General features: G+C 43.8%; 1 pseudogene; it reads left to right on the plus strand.

Annotated features, from left to right (window-relative positions):
• Positions 1-511: 511 nt before the first annotated feature.
• Positions 512-3036, plus strand: LOC105737547 (annotated as a pseudogene).
• The last annotated feature ends 4927 nt before the right edge of the window (positions 3037-7963 follow it).

Genomic DNA, 7963 nt, shown 5'->3' on the forward strand with positions numbered 1-7963 from the left:
ATACATAGTTTCAGCTTTAATAAAAATGAGACTCTTTCATCTACAACAATATTGATAAATCTTGCAGACATTATGCTAAGTGAAATAAACCGAATACAGAAGGACAACTACTGCGTGATCTCGTTTGTATGTAAAATCTAAAAAAGTAAATAAAAATAAAAAATAAAAAGCCATGGAAACAGTAGAACCGTGGTTCCCATGGGCTGGGAAGAGGGGAAAGTGAGGAGATACCCATGGAAGGGGCGCACCTTCAGTTATAAGGTGAGTAACTGCTGGGGAACTAATGTACAGAATAGTGACTATAGTTCACAATACTGTGTACTTGAAATTTGCTACAAGAGTAGATCTCAGGTGCCCTCACCACACACACAGGAACGCATTAACTGTGTGAGGGGATAGATAAGCTAACTAGCTTAACTGAGATAATTTAAAGACTACTGACATCTCAAAACACTATTGTACAATACACTAAAAATATACACTTTTCAATTTGTCAATCATAGCTCAACGAATGGAGGTAAAAAATAAGAGTAACCAGCAGATCATATCAAGCCACACGGAAACTCGATTTAAAACACGCTTGGCCACTGTTTCCAGCTCAACTCGGGAACTGCTGGAGTTCTTCTGGCCCCTGGACTTCGACGGTCCTCCCGCGGCCCCCGTGCCTGGGGAAGGTACAATCGTTCCCAGGGTTCCAGGCCCCGTAGATCCGGCGGGGCCATCGCCGTCCCCTTGCTCTTGCCGCAGCCCCGTTAGCCTCCGCGTTTCGGGGCGTCCAGGCCGGGGAGGCTGCCTGTGGCTGCCCGCGCGCCCCCGTGGCTGTGGCTCCTCCGGCCCCCGTTTCGGCCCCGCGCAGCCCCTCCGAGGCCGCAGCCATCTGGCGCCCGAACTCACGGCCTAAGGCCGGTACCCGCCGCCAGCGCCTTCGCTGTGGCCGCTCCTCCCCCACCACGAGCCCGAGCTGGTCCAGAGGAGAAGGAGGGCGGAGAAGCTGGAACCCGAACGCTGAGCTGCAGGCGGCAGGTGCGGGAATGGGAGAAGCTATGGCCTCGCATAGGACGGCTGCTCAGAGCGACACGAGCAACCGCCAGGAGCTCCGCACGCAGCTGGAAGAACTCAGTAACGTACTCCGCTGTGGGAGAAATGGAGATAATAAAAGTCTGATGTAGAAGTACTCACAGAGAGCCATGCTCCTTGATCAGTCTCAGATTATTATTATCAGATCTACTCTAATGATGTTAGTCTTCCAAATAAAGTGAGTGACTGAACTGTCAAATCAGCAAGATCAGGATATTGAAACTCCTGCTTTGAATTCTAATGATCAGTTATAAATGGAAAAATGGTGCTCACCCTGGTACTGATAGGACAGCAAATGTTGAATGTAGACAAGAGGGTCATTTGCCTCAAATTCACAGGAGCCAGCATCTGCATTAGCAGCACAAGATACGTCCTTAGAAGGTTCATCATTAGCTGGAAGTTTGAGAGCTGCAGCAGAAGCGGCTTTATCATAGACTGGATTTAGTTATGATGAAAATGCTGGATGGTATTTTAACCACAGCATTGGTTTCTATTAAGATTCTGAGAATCAAATATATTATGATTTAATTTAGTACTACTGTGATGTGGAAAGTGGTCGCTATCGGTTTCATTCTCGAGTAGATTCGCAACCTTATCAGACTTACAGCACAAGACAAAAATAAAAAATTGAGAAAAGAAAGGATCCAGATTCTTCTACAAAAAAAAAAAAAAAAAAAAACTGAGGAAAAGGATTTGAATTCAGAGGATCAAGAAGCCTTCAGTGTTGAACATACAAACTGCAATGGGAAAGACAATATCACAAATGTGAAAAAAAAGCCAAAATAGGCATTCATCACAAAAATAGTCCCCCAAAATTTACTGTTCCAGTTAGTGGAAATACTATGGAATCTCCTCTTAATGAAAACATCTCAATTCAACTTTAAGGATGAGAAAATCACAGAGACTCATAGTGAACCAGAAGAAGGTGAAATTACAGACTCTCAGACCGAGGCTAGTTATGATGAAGGCGTTACCAGTAAAGGCAATGCAACTGCAAAAGATACTGAGGAGGAAGATGAGGAAAAAGTGTGGCCCCCATATATGAGAGTAACTGTCATTAGATCACCTGTGTTACAGACAGGATCACTCTTCATCCTTACTGCTGTAAAACCTGCTACAAATGGAAGGGAAAATGATATGGAGCATACTCTTCAAATCCCTAAAGTTGGTGTAAGTTTCATGCAGAAATTTATTTTGACCATGACTTACAAAGTTATGTCCTTTTGGATCAGGCCGTCAAAATGGAACAATTGTTAATGGAAAATGGATTGTTCAGCTGAAAATTAAATGTGACCCTTATGAACCTGAGCATGGAGATAAAGTGAAAGTTGGAGACACTGTGTTATCTTATTACATTCACCCTGGCAGTAATAGCTGTGTTGGATGTGAACCAGGGCAGGTTAGAGCTCACCTTTTCCTTGATAAGAAAGATGAATCATTTGTTGGTCCATCATTAACTAAGAAGGAAACGAGTTGGAAAGAAGAAAAGGATTTTAAAAATATATGAGTAAAATATGGTTTACAGAATACAGACTACAAAGATGATAAGATACTGGAGAATCAAAAATATAAAGATAGAGCTGGAAAACATAGGAAGCAGATTGGAAGTGAAGGGAATTTCCAAAGAGATGATGCTTCTGCATCTGTTCATTCTGAAATTACTGATAGCGACAAAGGTCAGAAGATGTTGAAAAAGATGTGTTGAAAACAGGAGAAGGCCTGGGGAAGGATGGTGGGAGAATAAAAACTCCAATACAGCTTCAGCTTCGGCAAACATATGCAGGATTGGAGACAGACAAACCCTCCTCAGTTAAAGAGACTCACCTTCTCCAAAACAAAAACAACAACAACAACAACTGGAACAAAGCACAGGAGAGGTTTGCTGGAAACTTTCCAGAAACTAAACTTCAAAAAGATGACCTAGGAACCATTCCTTGGGTAAAAGGGACTGAGGAGTGAAGGTTAATCACAGAAGAAACTCAAGCTTTTTCATAAATAGAGTTTGGAAACTTGTATTTTATTGCAGAATGTTTCTCCCCAAAAAAGTCAGTGGCACAAGAAAGCTATGCTACAATTTACCCCTTCCTGATTCAGAAATGTGTAATAAAATGTGGTTTGCAGCTTTTAAACACATTTTTAAACTAATTATTAGTGACTGAATTAAGTTATATAGTAAGTGAACTAAAGTTCACAGGGCACAGATAAGTTCATCAAACTTTACTGTTTTATCTTGTCATTTACAACATCTGTATAAATAATTAGCCATATGAGCAAAATTCATATAACCACTTAAATGTTCATTTGTCCTTGTCTCCATATATTCATACTAGTATGCACAGAAAATACAGCAAAAGAAACATCTTAAGTCTATAAAAATAAATCTGACCATATACATTCTTTTTTATGCCCTTCAGGACCTAGATAAAAAGTGTTGAGACAACATGAATAGTGATGCATACATTTTCTTATATTTGGAATAGCCTAAATCATATTAAAGAACTAATGAACAGGTGACATGTCACAGAAAATTCGTCTTTTATTGTTTTCTTCAGTGAAGAATCTGAATTTGTTGACATATACTATACATTCAGCATTTGTATTTGGTTTGTTTCATACCTAATGAAATGTTTATACATGAGCAAATGAGTACAGTATTGAAATAAATAGTCCATGTGCTGGCCGGGCGCGGTGGCTCATGCCTGTAATCCTAGCACTTTGGGAGGTCGAGACGGGCGGATCATGAGATCAGGAGATCGAGACCATCCTAGCTAACACGGTGAAACCCCTTTTCTACTAAAAATACAAAAAAATTAGCCGGGTGTGGTGGCAGGCACCTGTAGTCCCAGCTACTCAGGAGGCTGAGGCAGGAGAATGGCGTGAACCCGGGAGGTGGAGCTTGCAGTGAGCCGAGGTCGTGCCACTGCACTCCAGCCTGGGCGACAGAGCGAGACTCCGTCTCAAAAAAAAAAAAAAAAAAAAGAAATAGTCCATGTGCTGGAATTTATACTTTTTATAAATACCATTGCAGGGAATGAAGTCGTGCCAGGAAAATCTGATTTCGAGTACAAAAGGAATAATTAGCCAGGACCTCAAGCTCAATATATTTATTGAAAATGTCCTAAATTGCCATAAAACATTATAATGTTAAATTACTCATTTCAATCAATTATGAATTAAACAAAAAATACAAATGATGTCTTTTATGGATCAGGGAAGTGCTAATGAGACAGAATGGCCATTGAAGCCAAAAGGTCTGAATTCAGGTAAATAATTTTACTCATATTAGTTGTTTTTTTTTTCCTTCTTTTTTTTATTAATTTTTTTTGCACACAAAAACAATAAACATTTTCTAAAAATACATACAAACAAAAAGATGCGTATCAAACATATTAGGAAGGTTACACATGGGAAGTCGGGGAATAGAAATGGGGGGTGGGAGTTAAAATAAATGAGAGAGGGACTTTATATGGATCAGTGATAATATCTCAATCCTCTATTTGACAAAGAAGTGGGAGAAGGAAGAGGAAGAAAAAGAAAGTGGGATAAAGGATCAGAAAGGGAGGAAAATAGAAAAAATTAGAGTATGACTCCAGGGTAGACCTGTTTTGTTGTCACTGAGTTGGTTGGTTGGTTTGTCTGTTGTATTTTTCATGTTTCGCCAAGTTGGCCAGACTGGTCTCGAACTCCTAGCCCGAAGTGATCAACCCGCCTCGCCCCCCAGAGTGCCGGGACCACAGGCGTGAGCCACCACGTCCAGCCTCCACATTGCTTCTGGCCTCTGTGGTAGACCTCCCAGACGGAGCGGCCGGGCAGAGGCACTCCTCACTTCTTCCCAGACATGGGGCCGCCAGGCAGAGGCGCTCCTCACTTCTTCCCAGATGATAGGTGGCCGGGCAGAGGCGCTCCTCACTTCCCAGACGATGGGTGGCCGGGCAGAGTTGCTCCTCACTTCCCAGACGAGGCGGCCGGGCAGAGGCGCTCCTCACTTCTTCCCAGACGGGGTGGCCAGGCAGAGGTGCTCCTCACTTCCCAGATGGGTTGGGCGGGCAGAGGCGCTCCTCACTTCTTCCCAGATGGGGCAGCTGGGCAGAGGCGCTCCTCACTTCTTCCCGGACGGGGAGGGCGGGCAGAGGCGCTCCTCACTTCTTCCCAGAGGGGCAGGCGGGCAGAGGCACTCCTCACTTCCTCCTGGACGGGGCGGCCGGGCAGAGGCACTCCTCACCTCCCAGATGATGGGCGGCCTGGCAGAGGCGCTCCTCACTTCCCAGACGCGGCGGCCGGGCAGAGGCGCTCCTCACTTCTTCCCAGACGGGGTGGCCAGGCAGAGGTGCTCCTCACTTCCCAGATGGGTTGGGCGGGCAGAGGCGCTCCTCACTTCTTCCCAGATGGGGCAGCTGGGCAGAGGCGCTCCTCACTTCTTCCCGGATGGGGTGGGCAGGCAGAGGCGCTCCTCACTTCTTCCCGGACGGGGCAGGCGGGCAGAGGTGCTCCTCACTTCCTCCCAGACGGGGCGGCCGGGCAGAGGCGCTCCTCACTTCCTCCTGGACGGGGCGGCCGGGCAGAGGCACTCCTCACCTCCCAGACGATGGGCGGCCTGGCAGAGGCGCTCCTCACTTCCCAGACGATGGGTGGCCGGGCAGAGGTGCTCCTCACTTCCCAGACGGTGGGTGGCTGGGCAGAGGCGCTCCTCACTTCCCAGATGGGGCGGCCAGGCAGAGGCGCTCCTCACTTCCCAGACGATGGATGGCCGGGCAGAGGCGCTCCTCACCTCCCAGATGATGGGTGGCCGGGCAGAGGCGCTCCTCACTTCCCAGACGGGGCGGCCAGGCAGAGGCACTCCTCACTTCCCAGAGGATGGGTGGCGGGCAGAGGCGTTCCTCACTTCCTCCTGGAGGGGCGGCCGGGCAGAGGCACTCCTCACCTCCCAGACGATGGGTGGCCTGGCAGAGGCGCTCCTCACTTCCCAGACGATGGGTGGCCGGGCAGAGGCGCTCTTCACTTCCCAGACGATGGGTAGCCGGGCAGAGGCGCTCCTCACTTCCCAGACGGTGGGTGGTCGGGCAGAGGCGCTCCTCACTTCCCAGACGATGGGTGGCCGGGCAGAGGCGCTCCTCACTTCTTCCCAGACCATATTAGTTTTATGTTAGAGAAAACAATACTTCTGACCATATACTATTTATTGCAGTGGAGTATTTCAAAAATATTTACATAATATATAATTAATTTTCTAATGGTATAAAAGTAATAACATTCTACAAATTATTACTGTATGGTCTATTGATGAGAGGAGTGTTTCAAATGAAAAAAACTTGGAATTTCTCATGGTGATAGATGCCATAGAAAATCTATGTAAAATATTTCACTCATATATGCACTTAGTGATATTTCTTCTTTTCAGAAAAATAATATACTTTAAACACTTAATGCAGACAATTAAAATCACCAAGAAGTTACAAGAATTCACAGAATGCCTAATATAGCTGAAAGGAAATTAAGAAAACTTCCCAGGACTCGAAGTAAATAAAGGTAATGATCCAGAGAAGTAATCAACCCAAGAGGCCAGAGCTCCATTCAGATGCATCTGATCACAAGAATGTCAGGTCCTTGTGGGTTGTTCCCTTCTGACAAGGCAAATGGAATAAACAAAGAGACACTGCCTGCAGGCATTGGAATGCGGTGTCTCTCATATGTGAGGATTAAATTATAAATTATGTTGCACACAAGGAGATGAGCTACTGGGGTGAAGCATCAGAAGAAATTATATGGCACATAAATCTCAGGTATTGAATTTGTATTTAAATGTTTAAGTCAATATAATGGAAAAACAAGAAAGCAAAATAATGTGGAAAGAAACTACGAGCTTGTCAAGCTGTCTTTGGAAAAGAGGCAAATGAAAAGTAAAGTATTGAAAGTTTTGTAAAACAGTTTAATGTACAACATACAAATAACATATTAAAATAGGCTGAGGCAAAAAGAGGACTAGTATAGTGAAATGCTGATCACAATTAATGTAGTCATATATATTATAGAAGGCAAATTAATAGAAAATGTAAATATATATGAAGACTAGATTGAGAAGAAATAAAAAGCATTTAATTGTTTTACCAGACTCTCTAAATAGGAAGGCAACAGTCAAAGAATCAGTGACTCATAAGTTTCAGAAATTGGAAACGAAACATTAATCCTTTAAAAGTTTAGGGTGTAATATATGAAAAAAAGGTAAATTAATAAATACTTAGAAAAATAGTGGTTTGGATTATTGTGAATACTGTTTAATAAACATGAGAGTGCAGTTACCTTTTTTGACATGCTTATTTTGTTTCCTTTTGATATAAACCCAGCAATGAGATTGCTGGATCATATGGTAGTTCTATTTATAATTTATCGAAAAACCTCCATACTGTTCTCCCTATAGAAATGGGAAATGATTGTACTAACTTACATTCCTACCAACAGTGTATAAGTGCCCATCTACAGAATGAATAAAGAAAATGTCATACACACACACACTCACACACACACACGCACACACACACACAGGAATAATGTTCAGTCATAAAACAGAATGAAGTTGTGTCATTTGTGTCAACATGGATGAGCCTAGAGGACATTATGTTAAGTGGAATAAGCCAGGCACAGAAAGAAAAAGACCACGTGCTCTCACTCATGTGACATCTGAAGAAGTCCATCTCATAGAAGGAGAGAGTAGGATGGTGTTTACCAGAGGTTAGTGATGGCAGAAGGATGAGGGAGTGGGGAGAGCTTTGTCACTGGGTACAAAGTTACAGCTAGAAAGAATAAATCCTGGTGTTCTATTACACAGCACGATGACTATAGCTAATAATAATGTACCGTTTATTCTATAATAGCTTGAAGCAAGGATTTT

This window comes from Nomascus leucogenys, unplaced genomic scaffold (assembly GCF_006542625.1).
Source record: "Nomascus leucogenys isolate Asia unplaced genomic scaffold, Asia_NLE_v1 000838F_82633_qpd_obj, whole genome shotgun sequence".
Classification (NCBI taxonomy): domain Eukaryota; kingdom Metazoa; phylum Chordata; class Mammalia; order Primates; family Hylobatidae; genus Nomascus; species Nomascus leucogenys.